The 14,126-nt window shown below is 42.6% G+C and overlaps 1 long non-coding RNA gene across 1 annotated transcript in view; it reads right to left on the bottom strand.

Annotated features, from left to right (window-relative positions):
* Positions 1–604: 604 nt before the first annotated feature.
* The window catches only part of LOC127190654 (uncharacterized), a 20,390-nt gene continuing 6,868 nt past the window's right edge, over positions 605–14,126 (bottom strand). Inside the window, exons 2-3 of the long non-coding RNA XR_007830793.1 lie at positions 5,285–5,375; positions 605–839 (exon numbers count right to left, since the gene is read on the bottom strand). This is a non-coding gene — a long non-coding RNA (uncharacterized LOC127190654). The remainder of the gene's footprint in view (positions 840–5,284; positions 5,376–14,126) is intronic.

Raw genomic sequence — 14,126 nt, 5'->3', positions numbered from 1 at the left:
CTATCTGTGATTCTGGTCCCAGTAGATTCAGTTTCCTTTTCTGGCTTCTGCAGGCATCAGACACACATGTGGCATACAGACATGCATGCAGGCAAAACCCCCAGACAATCTACCTGAGACATACCCACAGGCCAATCTGATCTGATCTAGGCAATTCTTCAATCAAGGATTTTCTCTCAGACAACTCGAGGCTTTCAAGTTGAAAATTAAAACTAATTGTAATTGTGTGTGTGTGTGTGTGTGTGTGTGTGTGTGTGTGTCTGCACGCGTGCGTGCATGTGCACATCAGTATGTGCATGTTTGTGTGCTTATGCATATATTATTTGAGTTAGTTTTAGTTCAAATCCTTAAATACACATGCTTAGTACTCTGCTAGATTCATCAGGGTATCCAATTAAATTCCATGACATAATCTTATGTCCTGTAGAATTCATCTTGCCTACAATCAAAATATATATAATAATCGCATAAAACATTAAGATACACAATGGTGAAAAAGAAAGAAGAAAAGAGAAGGATGGAATGTTCATAAACAAAGACCAAGGAAAGGGCATTCAGTCCCCTTCATACATTCCTAGCCCTTCACTATCGAAGGGTGTAAATGAGGAAATCATATTTAAGAACAGCAACAAGACTAGCCTGGAAAATAACTGGATACATACAGAAGCTGAGCTGTAGACAGCTTTCACTATGCCATTGGCCAGTTATGCCATTGTAGTTAAATTGATATTGCCCCATTTTGCAGATAGAAGACTGTAATTTACCTGAAGTCCTGCAGCTTTAAGTAGTAAAGAGGCCCAAGTCTTTCTTGTTGCTAAATTACCCGTGCTCCATACAGCCTGGATAGATGAGGAAGGAAAGGCAAGATCAAACATCAGAAATTATAGCTGTCAGATAAATGGGTAATGAAAACATGACACATAACCAATGGAATTTTATTCAGCCATGAAGAAAAATAAAACTGAAAATTTTCAGAAAATAAATAGATCTAGAAATTACTATATTAGTGAGGTGACCCAGACTCCAAAAGGCAAATATTGTTTTATTTTCTCACATCTGATCCTAGGTTGTAATATATGTTGATATATGTGGATATAAAGGTGGGTGTTGGTTAAGAAACAAGAGAGAGAATCATGAAAAAGGAAACAGAAATTTGCTTTTCTTTTGTCACTATTGAAAGTCAGTGGGCAAGTGAGACTGAGCTGCAAGCTCTGGCATCCTCTTTGATGGTCCCAGAGGTCTCACTATCCCTGTGGGAGCATGCACACCTGCTGTGGTCCTAAAACAGCAAGCAGTTCAGGTACTCCTGACCCTCCCTGTGTGACCAGAAGGCAGCCCAAGATTGGCATCTAGCTACAGGTTGCTTTGCAAGCTAACATAATAAAAAGCAGAGTTCTAATAGCTCTACGGAAAAATAGTTTTTCGTAGATGCACTTTACAAGAGAAAAGGAGAAAGCACAGCACTCAGTGGCTGAAAAACAGCTGGCTTATCGCTAAGATGTTTTGACAAATGCAAAGTGTGGATACACTATGCTGACAGCTGGTGACTTAATCTAAGCTAACTTTCCATTCCAATGTTATGCCAGAACAAGATGATATATGCTTGTGGTAGCCTTCCCACCATGTCACTTCGCAAAACTGAGATCATATCTGATTAGAAAATACCCCAGGGTTTATATTCACAAATATGTACTGAATGCATAAATGTGCCTTCTTTCATCTTCTAAGAACTAACTGTTGTCTGAACTCATTTAGGGTATGACAATGTGCATGCATAATCCCAGGACTCAGGAGGCACGGGTCAGGAAGACCATGGGTTCAAAAACAGCCTGGGCTATAAGACATTCTCAAGAAAAACAAAACAAAAAAGGAAGTTTCTCATGTAAATAAAATATTAATAGAAGAACATTTCCTATCCACAGCTGCAGGCATCCTGCAATTGCAGATAAAAGTTGTAACTTTGATAATATCATGTAAATGCTATCAATCATTTGTTTGTTATATCAAAGAACTTAAATATTTTTAGCACTGTGCTAAATTTTTAAAGGAAATACAATGTATCGTATTTTCCATTTACTGGGGAGACAGAAACATACTTAAATCAAATAGTATAAAAGCTTTATAACTACACAGTAAATCATACATTGTAGACAGTGGATACAGTAGAAAAAGATAAGGATGGGAGAAGGGATAGAAGGAAGCTTCGGGAATGTGCTGGATTGTAATGCTGCTCCAACCGGTCTGGTTTTTCCCCTTGTGAGAGTATTGCATAGTGCTCCTTTTTTCATTTTTGATATTATAATTTGATTACATTTCTCTATTCCCTTCCTTTCCTCCAAACCCTGTCATATATCCCTCCCCAGTCTCCTTCAAGTTCAGAGCCTCTTTTTTCACTATTTGTTATTGAACGCATATAACTGTTCAGTCTGTATCCTGGTACTTGTATGTATGTTTTCAGAGCTGATTGTTTGACACTGGACTACCAATTACCATGCTCTTCCCTGGGGAAGACCACCTATCCTGCTCCCAGATTTCTTCAGGAGCCTTGTTCTCTGTGAGTGTTAAGGCTTCATGGGCTTTTCTCCATCCATTCTGACATGTTCATTGGTTACCCCTCTACTGCTCTGCCTCCTTGTGGAAGTCCACTTTATACCATGGCATGATAAAAAGCTAAGTTCTACTAACCATATGAATGAGCTAGAGACTATAAAGGATGTGCTTTACAAACAAACAAAACAAAACAAAGCAGCTGGCAGCTGAAAATATTTGACTTAGCTCCTCAAGAGTCAACTTATTTGCCTAGCAACTGCTTGTGGTAATTCATAATCATAAGAACAGCAATAATAATACTGAGTATATATCCCATTACCAACTTGGCCCGGTGACTTGCTTTGGATAATGGAAGCAAGAGGAATGCGTGCATCCTGACCAACTAATAATCCTAAATGTGCATGCCTCGCTCTTCGGGCCTCCTGCATCTCTGCCCTCTGCTATGAAAACAATATATTCTGGATATGGCACAGAAACTTCCCTTAATGAGCCAAGAACAGTCAAACCGACTGAGCGAGGATGTCCACAACACAGAACCAATTCACTACACAAGAAAAATTGAGCATTTTGAATCCAGGCTAGATGTCAAAAGAACACAAATAAGTTGTGCATCCTGAATCTCAGTGTCACCTGAGTCTGATGCATTGACATTTGTCATTCAGTTTACTTCATGGATGAAGGCAACATCCAGCTGATAGAGGAAGAAATCTCATCCCTGGCCCCAAAACAGATTGTCTGGTAATTAATTACTCCTGGAAGGCAGAAGCGTGAACTGTTTCCCTTGTATGAAAGGAGAGATAGAATCTACCAGTGCTCCTGTGTAGTGGATGGTGGATGAACTGGCTGGTCTGGATTCCAGAAAAGACAAAACTAGAAGATTAGAAATCAAAACCATAAAGATGCAAACAGAGTGATTCATTAGAATTGCCACAAAGAGCCCCATGTTCCACATTGGTGCCCTACAACAGGACTCCCTCTCTCTCTCTCTCTCTCTCTTTCTTCTCTCTCTTTCTTTCTCTCTCTCTCTCTCTCTCTCTCTCTCTCTCTCTCTCTCACACACACACACACACACACACACACACACACACACTCAAACACACACAATCACAAACGGACAGATACCTTCTTCATTCAGCCTTTTGTTGATGCAGTGGATCCATGATGGATATGGTGTCCAGGTTTGTGTGCTCTACATAGACCTAGCTAGTGGTATGGAGCCCCTCCTATTAACACAGGTCTAGGTCCTGCCCGCTGGATGCTCAGTGTGCTGGTAGCAGAGGCCAACTCTGAGCTTTGATGGGCACCACTTCAGACACTCGCCTGAAGGAGAGTGGCCGGCTCTTCATTAGTGAGTTAATGGCATCACATCTTGTCTTCTATGGAGGAGACAGCAGACTGGCCTTGCTAAATTGTTATGCCAGGTGGCTTACTTTTTTCATCCCACCATCACTCCAAGAGCTTACAGAATATCTGATGTGTCCGGAAAAGATGCCACACTGCATCATTACAGACTAAGGTACCTGTTTCACTACCAGCCTGCTGAGAAACTCACTCTAAGCCTCATTTGCCTCGTCTTTAAAATAAAGGATTTCATGATCTGTTAAATTACTTTTCTTGTTGCTCTGACCTGACAAGCAACTCAAGGGACGGAAGGCTTATTTGCACTCACATTTTATGGGAAGGCCAGAAGAGCTCTCTACTGTGGCAACAGCAGCATGAGGCTGGGAGTCGGAAAGATGGCTCAGAGGTTAAGAGCACTTGTTGCTCTTGCAGAAGACCCAGGGGACTCACAACCATCTGTAACCCCATTTCCACAGGATCCAAGAGAAATGCACATGATGCATGTACACGCATGCAGTCAGAATATTCATATGCACAAAGTAAAATAAATAACTCTTTTAAATGATCTTTTAAAAAAAACAGAAAAAGAAGCATGAAGCTGCTTGATCACATCTGAAAAGCTCAGGAAATAGAGAGAAGGAAAGAGGAGGGTACAAGAAGCAGAGGGAAGGCAGGGGAGGGTACAGGAAGCAGAGGGAAGGCAGGGGAGGGTACAGGAAGCAGAGAGAAGGCAGGGGAGGGTACAGGAAGCAGAGAGAAGGCAGGGGAGGGTGCAGGAAGCAGAGAGAAGGCAGGGGAGGGTACAGGAAGCAGAGAGAAGGCAGGGGGAGGGTACAAGAAGCAGAGAGAAGGCAGGGGAGGGTACAGGAAGCAGAGAGAAGGCAGTGGGAGGGTACAGGAAGCAGAGAGAAGGCAGGGGGAGGGTACAGGAAGCAGAGGGAAGGCAGGGAGGAGGGTACAGGAAGCAGAGGGAAGGCAGGGGGCGGGTACAGGAAGAGGAGAGAAGGCAGGGAGGAGGGTATGTGTCCCTCCATCCATCTTCAACCTCCCACCCCAGAGAGTCACTTCCTCTGCAACCCCCCCCCTCCCGCCGCCCAAAACAGTGCCACCATCTGGGAAACAAGTTGGGGAGATTCTGGGGGCTTTTTTTCATGTAAACAATAGCAAATAATGATTTTATTGTAATGCACAGAAAGAGATTAATATATAAATTCCTAGCTAATTTCAGCTCTGTGCCCTGTCTTCACTGTTTATTTTCTGTCCCTGCCAACAAACTGGAGGACAGAGAATGATGAAGGGCAGTTTCTTAAACTCAGTAAGTGTCAGTTATTTTACTGGAAGAGAGAATTCAAAGATTACTACTACAGAGACACTGCTTCACCTGCCAACTTACTGCCTTCTATTCTTCTGCCAGGGTCTCTCCATCTTCAATCTGGAGCTAATACGAAAGGAAACCATTTGTTGATGGATGTCTCTTGATTGTCCTTGGGAGAAAACTAAGTTATGGAATGTAGTTGACCAGTTGTAAACTTGGGAGCTGAATCAGTCTGGTGCTTGGTTTGGTTTCCTCTCAGGGATGAGGGAAAGGCAAGTGTTTCTTTGGGAAATTAAGGAAGCTATACAAAACCATTTGCACATTTAAAATGGTGTGCATGCACATGCATGAGTGTGTGTGTGTGTGTGTGTGTGTGTGTGTGTGTGTGTGTAAGTGTATGAACATTTATAATATATATTAACAAAACTGTCTTTCCCAAAACATCAATTCAAAAAGGCTGGGGTAGGAATGGGGAGGCAATGAAGACAGCATAGATCTTAAGAAATTTTTCACTAACCTAACAAGTTTAGAGGAACTAGGTTGTATAATTTTTATTCAATTTTAAGTGGCTAAATAAAAATCTTTTATTTCCTTTCTTAGAAAACCTACTCACATTAGATAACTCTAAACCCATTTTCCCCATAAATATCCAGCACCTGATTCTTGCCCCAACATTTTGCCAACTCATGAAAGTCAACTGATGAACTACACTTGTCAAACTACTTAAAAATTAAAATTAAATAAAGTATATTAACCCCTCCCCACCCCCATCAGAGCGTGAGAGTGGGAGAGCTCATCCTGGCCGCTCAGGCACAGGCAGCTGGTGGGCTGATCAACTCAGCTTCCACCCAGGCCCAGATACAGGGCTCTTAGTTGGCCAACACCAATATTTACCCTACCTATGAACTGCTAGAGCACATGAAGGGGCCTGTCCTGAAGATCCAAAGCTGCAGAATCTCCATGAAGCAGGATAACAACAGCTTATGTGAAAGGAGTCCTGTTGAGGATCCAGTCTTGATAAGTACAGTGGAAGCCAGAGGGCTTGAACCTCACCAATGACTCATTACAATGAACATTTGCAAGTAAAGCTGTTCGGACAAATATAGGGTATTCTGTGTGTTACACTGCACCTTTCACTGTGAGATTGTTTGGGACAAGAGGTTGCAAGGGCTGAGCTAAGATATGAAGGGATGGGGAAGTGAATGAGACTGAGTGCATTGTTGGCTATTCACAGCAGGGAAAGCCTTCCCTGCCAGACCCCCTTTGTTTACTTTGCAAACTTTGTATACTTTGCTATAAAGCGTCCTTGGGGTCCCTGCTGAAGAGCTCCCGCAGCCAGGCATGGCGGCTTCAAGTTTTGCCTCTGGGCTCCCCCTATATCTTTCTCCGAGTAGCCCCTCTTTAGCTCTTCAGCTACCCTGGGTGCCACTCACTGGGGTCCTGAAAGCTTGGATCTTCAGGCTGTGCTGCTGGCCTCTCCAAACCTCGGGACAGCAACACCTCAGGATTGCAGAGCAACTGAGGGTAAATCTCCACAGCCCTGGGACCTAAGATCAGATGCCTGGAGAAACTGAGAGGATGAAACCACAGAGAAAGCTGCAGCACCTGAGGCCTCAGTTGTGGCTGCAGCTGACAGGGAACTCCGGGGAAGGGAGGCATGTTTAACTGGAGCTAGTCTGTGAGCTCCTGTGGTACCATCTTTGTGGCAACAACGTATAAACTAGCCATTCTTCTGAGGCAGGGAGCTTTACATAGTCTGATACTGACAGCCAGGGACTGACTCCTTAATATAAGTCAGAGTTTAGTTAAGGCAAGTTTTTATTAGAATTCAAGTCTGTATAAACCCCTAGGGACATGAGTTAATAGGCCCCTCCCCCAGACCTCTCTAACAGTCAGCCTGGCAGTTCCAGCCTCTAACTTTCTTTTTTTTTTTTTTTTTTTTTTTTTTTTTTTTTTTTTTTTTTTTTTTATTAATTTATTCTTGTTACATCTCAATGTTTATCCCATCCCTTGTATCCTCCCATTCCTCCCCCCCCCCCATTTTCCCATTATTCCCCTCCCTATGACTGTTCCTGAGGGGGATTACGTCCCCCTATATATTCTTATAGGGTATCAAGTCTCTTCTTGGCTACTTGCTGTCCTTCCTCTGAGTGCCACCAGGTCTCCCCCTCCAGGGGACATGGTCAAATGTGAGGCACCAGAGTACAAGGCCCAGATCCAGCTCTTCCATGGGGCCCCTACCAGATTTATGCTAATTTTATGTAAAAGAGCTGAACAAAAACCCACCAATCCCTAAACTTCCCCCAAGTTCAAGACTTGAAATCCCACCAGTCTTCACATTGGAAATCTCTACTCTAAAAAGCTCCACACATACACCCCAAAACAAACAAACAAACAAAACATATGATGGCTGTGTTTGCCCAGTTCTCTGCTGTCCTCATCTAGAAACAGAGGGATTTGCTGTCTGGTGAGACTCTTTCATCAGAAGAAGCCAATAAGCCCAGAAGAGAAGTGTCTTGAAGAAGGAGCAGCCCCTCAGCTCAGCAGAAGTTGCAAATTCTTTGCTGAGGAGGTCTCCTCTCAGACCTGTGTAGTTCCTGGCTCCAAAGTCTCGGCATACCCTTCCCTTGATACACTGCCCCACCTCAGAGCTGGGATAACCTCCCATGCCTCAGAGTTGTGGCTTTCCTAGACCCCTTCCCACCTGAGCAGAAAGGCCAGCATACATGATGTGAAATCTATCAAAATCAATAAAAAAGGTTTTTAAGTATATTAAACATAATACTAGTCTGATTATCTGTGGCTTTAAGTGTATTATATTTACAGTGCTAACAAAGGGACAGGAAAAATGAGAACTTGGGATGGGGTTGTTGGCTACTGTCAGCTAACCTTATGGCTATGTCATTGCTGCTGTCACTACTTGTGGCTGAGTCGTAGCCATTAGCAGCCTTCTTGGCACTCACTACGTCATCACCCTAGAGGCTCAGAATTCCCAGAGAGAGAGTTGCTCTCTAGAGTTTGGCCTTATCTTTTTTTCCTTTTAAAGATAACAATAATGCAGTGCAGCTTCTGAGAACTCACTGAACTGTTCCATTATTAATGGAAAATAGATGCCACCAGCCTGTTCTCTACCCTGGGAGCAGCTGGCTACAGTAGCATCTACCCACCATATTTTTATTTTCCTATCCCAACATTTCTAGTGGATTTCACAATGGACTGCAGGCTACATAAATAAATGCTTTTTCACTATAGACAGGGCTACAACGGACCACAGAAATGATACCACCAAAGGGCCTCTGAGATGGCCCAGCAAGGAAACGTGCTTACTGCCATGCCTGATGACCCAGGTTCAGTACCAGGGATCCACACAGTAGAAAGAGAAAACAATCTCCTGTAGGTTGTCCTCTGGCCTCTATGTGCACAGCATGGTACATATAGATATGCACAACACACCACATGCACTTAAATATATGAGTAAATATTTTTTAAAAAAAGAAATAATTTCATGCAAGTCTAGCTTGATGAACCAGTGAGTTTATTAGGGTTTCTTTAGGGATCATGAGCAACTTGTAGGTTGATGTCATCAAAGCAGAGCCCCTCTCAGCCCCATGATTGTCACCCACTTATATATCACCAGAGTTGTGGGTCCTCATGTGACCCTTCCACAATGAAATGTTAGTGTGCTCAATCTTGTGAGGGTCTGGCATGGTAACCAAAGCCGCTTTGACTTCAGAAGCAATGGCCATATCATGCCCTGAGGACAGAGTTCTACAATACGAGACTACTGGTATTAACTAAGCTTTCAACTGTTCCAAAGTCTCTATACATTATAATGTAACTATTCATGATGAATGACCTCTTTTTGTGAACTTCTCTTAAAATACCCTGTGGGGCCAGCCAACATTACCTTCTGTCTTAGGCTCCTCTGACCGTGGACCCTCTTCACAGATCTGACTGAAGGACAAACAGATGTATTCAACAATTCCTCTTATATCCCCTTATTTATACTCTAAATCCATGCCAAAGTCCACCTGTTCCGAGATGCCTGTCCTCCTCACCCAGCTCCGCCGAGCTATCTCCAGGCCAAGAGTTAGTAAGGACAGAGAGTGTCCTTTGGTGGGGCTCACAAACCGGGAATGGTGTGCTTCCTTTTCTATGGGAAGGACATATTTCCTCTTGACGACCACAGAATTTTGCAGGCTACTATTTTAAAAGGAAACACACTAATTTGCATTACCAAGCTGCATCTAAAATAATATAACACATCAAAATTCAAGAAAACAGGTGAAATGGTTCCTAAATAATATGCTAGAGAGTGGACATAGTTTTCCATTAGGGGACTCTCTCATTGGACAGCTTTAGAGTCCTTCTGTCTCTTATTCCTTCTTGAGTTCCTTCTGTATTTTTCCAGGGAGTATCCGTGTGGGAGAAATTTAGCACACGGGACCCACTGGCTCATTTAGTTTTCACAAAAGAAGGAAGTGAGGTTAGAAAGGTGAGAGCTAATCTCTCCACCGTCAAAATAGCAGCGTGCGTACTGGATCTTTAATGTGCCTGATTCTAAAGCCCAGAGTGTGTGTGGTGTGTGTGTGTGTGTGTGTGTGTGTGTGTGTGTGTGTGTGTGTGTGTGTGTGGTGTGTGTGTGATTTCTATGCATAATAGATAAATCGTATCATTATTATGTTTAATAATCCCACTTTTAGCACTTGGAGGTGGGCTTACCAACAACAAGAATGGTGTTTCTCTATTGCTTGATCCCTTCCATCTATCCTCTACACCCAGCCTTGGAAAACAGAGGAAACTCTCTCAGCCCTCAGCCCTCAGCCCTCAGCCCTCAGCCCTCAGCCCTCAGCCCTCAGCCCTCCCTTGCTCTGCAGGGCCTGTGGCCCCGGGTCCCAGTGCTACATCCTCTTTGTTTTCCAAGTCACCTTTCTCAGAGGTATAAACCCAGTAAGGGAAGAGATAGGTAGAGGGGAAACTGAAGAGACACTGGGCACAGAACTCATGAGTGTTCAGCGAGAGTAGGGTCTGCCAAATAGGCACTGAGGCCAGGTGGCTGGATTTTAGATTTTCATCTGCCTTGGGGTGTTTGGTGTTAGCACAGGGAGGCCACTTGACTGACCTAAAATGTCAGCTTCCTTGTCTGTAAAACAGCAGGAGTTGTAGGAGGGGGGCGGAAAAGATACTGGATAGTAGTGTCCTGAGTTATCAAAGCGCTTGTCCACCTGACTCACCAGTGCCACTGTGGGGAAAACCCTGTGCAGGGGACATAGGGATGTCACATCCTTCATACACTCAGCACTTTACATTGCTGGGCAGTGTTTCAGGAGCCTAAAATGTCCTGACAAACTTAAGATGATAATGCAAGGAGCAGAGACAAGGAGGACTTAAGAACTGCCTACTGAGTCACCCTGAATGCAAGCAGTGACGTGCCAATTCCAGCTAAGATGAGAAGGGAACAAAAACCGCTTTTGGAAATGAAGAAATCTAATCTTACCATCAGTGGCCCAGATCCGTTACTTCCGGTTTCTGTTTCCCTTTCCTGATAGTAAAATGATAATAACAGCCACTGTGAAGTGTGGGCTGTGAAGTCGCCTACGTTTCTTTGGGAGTTTGTCACCGGGGCAGAACACACAGTTCCAGCTCTTTGAGACTGGGACCTCGTCAAGAGCCACAGCCATGTGTAAGTCCAAGAGAACTGGCTTAGCGGCGTGTTCTTTTTGCTGTTTACAAGAATTTTGAAGAATGACATTGTGTTGTGAACATCTCAAAACAACACTGCTCAACTAAGAAAATGTCTTAATGGAAAAAAAAATTATTAAGAGAGAGGAGTTTGTATTCTTAGACCGAGAGCCATCCACAGTCATCTGAAGATCTTGTTTCAAATAAGCTGCCTTAACGATTTGCTACCCTCATTGTACAGCTTTTTGCATTGAGGAGCTGGCCTTGAATTCACAGAGATCTGCCTGCCTCTGCCTTCCCAAGGCCTAGGATTAAATGCATTCTCCACCTGGCCAGGCTCCCTTCTTTATTTTTTTACATGCACTTAATTGAGGGTGGGGGCATGTGTGCATCTGTGTACATGCAGGTCAGAGGACCACCTCGAGGAATAGGGTCTCTCCTTCCATCACGTGGTCCCAGGATGAAAGTCGGGTGGTCAGGTTTGGCAGCAAGAACCTTTACCCACTGAGCCATCTTGCCAGCCTAGAAATATCCTTTTTAAGAATGTCTAAATCAGCCTGGTGTCATGGTGTATGCCTTTTATCCCAGCACTCCAGGAGGCAGAGGCAGGCAGATCACTGTGAGTTCAAGGCCAGCCTGGTCTAAAGAGAGAGTCCAGGACAGCCAAGACTACACAGGGAAACCCTGTCTCAAAAAACAACATGTCTAAACCAGTAAGTATAAATCACTTTAGAACCCAGTCTATCCTGAAAAAAAAATGACCTCAATTGCTGATTGCTACAAATATGGTTTTGGAGTGCCCTCCAGTGCTAAGATTTGATAATACATCAACCATGGCCTTATGAAACACACCCTTTAGTGTTAGAGTAAGAACAGTGAGTATAAGCTCAGGACACACACCCACCACCACCATCACCACCATCATCACCAGCAGCAGCAGCAGTAACTGCCGCCTATAGACGTTCTAGGTGAACAGAGGCACAGGTGTTTCCATACAGCACAAAGCACCAGGAGCTCTCTAGGCACCATTACATTACCTAACAGATAAACCATCAAAAACTAATCAGAAAACAATGGATGTGTGCAAACTCCTTAACAGAGAAATTGAAATGGCTGTTTATTGTATACTAAATGCAACAAATATTAAGTAAACACATGGGTCAGGGGTTAAGAGCACTTGTGGTTCTTGCAGAGGACCCAGATTCAGTTCCCAGAACCCATATGACAGCTCACAGCCATCTGCAACTCCAGTTCCAGGGGATCTGATGTCCTCTTCTGGCCTCCGCAAGCACCAGGCATGGAGGTGGTGCACATACACACATGCAGACCAAACAGTCATACATATCAAATAGGTAAACCTTAAAAAACAAATACCTAAATCTTAAGAAATTTTAAATAAATTAAATAATAAAATTAATAATTATTAATAATAAAAATTAAGTAAATCTTAAGAAACAAAATCAAAATAAGAAGGAAGCAGAAGCCACAGGGGAAAAAATTAGAAGGGGTAAAATTCCCTGGTAGGAGGAACTATGCAGACAGATTGAGAATGTTCTAAGGGTATACACACAGCGCATGGGAGAATTATATCTTTAAAATAAAGATCAAAAAGACATATAATGTAATGTCTACATTAATATACTTAAAACATAAAAATGTGTGTATAATGAACATGAAAAGGCCACAAGGTACAAACTTGTACTCAAAACATACTAGTAGGAGCTGGAGAGATGGCTCAGTGGTTAAGAAGACCAACAGCTGCTGTCCTAGAGGACTCAGATCCCATTTCCAACACCCACGTGGCAGCTCACAACCATCTGTAACTCCAGTTCCAGGGGATCTGACACCCTCCTCTGGACTCTGAGGACAGGACTGGGTACATAATGCCGCACTAACATACATGCAAGCAAACATACATACACACATACACACACACACACACACACGCGCGCGTGTGCATGCGCGCGCGCGTGCGCGCGCGCGCACACACACACACACATACTTTTTAAGAATAAAAACAGAACACAACTAAAGAAAAATCACTTAACCACAAAGGAAAAGTATACAAAAAAGGGGGGAAAAGCAACTATAGCTATATTAGAAAGCAACAATAAACTGGTAGTAATCACACATAAGCTATCAACAATTACCTTAAGTGTAAAAGGATTAAAATCTCCAATTAAAAGATGTGGAGTGGTTAAATGGATTTTTAAAAATACAAACAACTATCCACTCATGAGAGATATCATCTCTAAGGACAAAAGCTGAAAGTGAAGGGATATAATTAATGCTCCACGTAAATGGAATCCAAAGCAAAGTGGGAGCAATCACACTTACAAAAGATAAAATAGACTTAAAACCAAAAGTATGAAAGGGGCGTAGAAAGAACTTTATCTAACGATGGAGGTGTTGACTCAGCCAGAAGGAATAGCAATTATAAACATGAACCCGATATGTAAGTATCTAAGCAACTTTTAATAAATCTGAAGGGAAAGATAAACTCCAGTCTAATAACAATTCAGGACTTGAACAATCACCTTCATCACGGATGGGTCATTCAGGCAGAAAACCAACACACCAGCGATAACTGCATCTAGGCAAACGGGACCTCACAGACATCTACAAGGGTTCTGCCCAACAGCCACACACACACACATTCTTCTAGATCTCATACTTAACATTCTCCAGGACATGTCCTGTGACAGGCCACAAAATGACAGGTTCTAACTTTTTAAAAATTGAAACCATATTAATTTTTCTAACGAAAAAAACAATAAACATAAAAACAAGTGGCAAAAACATTTTTATAAACTATAAAATATGTATAAATTAAAGAGTCTTAATAATTTAGGACTCAGTAAAGATGTTTTTGATTTCTTGGGGCAAATGATAATGAAAACATCACATACAAAAAGCTATTGGACACAACAAAAGTCATACTAAGAGAGAAGCTTATAGAAATTAGTGCATTTAAAAAAGGTTCTCAAATGAACAATTTATCATTGCAACTTGAGGAACTAAAAACCAAGGCTAAACCAAACCTAACATTAGTAGAAGAAATAATAAAGATCAGAGCAGAAATTCATGCGATGAGAATAAAGAACACGCAATGAACCAAGGAATTTATCCACAAGAACGACAACCAAAAACAACAGACCAAAGATCAGGCAGAAGAAAAGGTGAAGACTCAAAGAAGTCAAAGAAGTCAGAAATGGAAATATAGACATTGCGACAAGCA

Source organism: Acomys russatus, chromosome 6 (genome assembly GCF_903995435.1).
Source record: "Acomys russatus chromosome 6, mAcoRus1.1, whole genome shotgun sequence".
NCBI lineage: Eukaryota > Metazoa > Chordata > Mammalia > Rodentia > Muridae > Acomys > Acomys russatus.
Note: the sequence above shows the minus strand (reverse complement) of the source record. Positions and strands in the feature narration are given on the sequence as shown.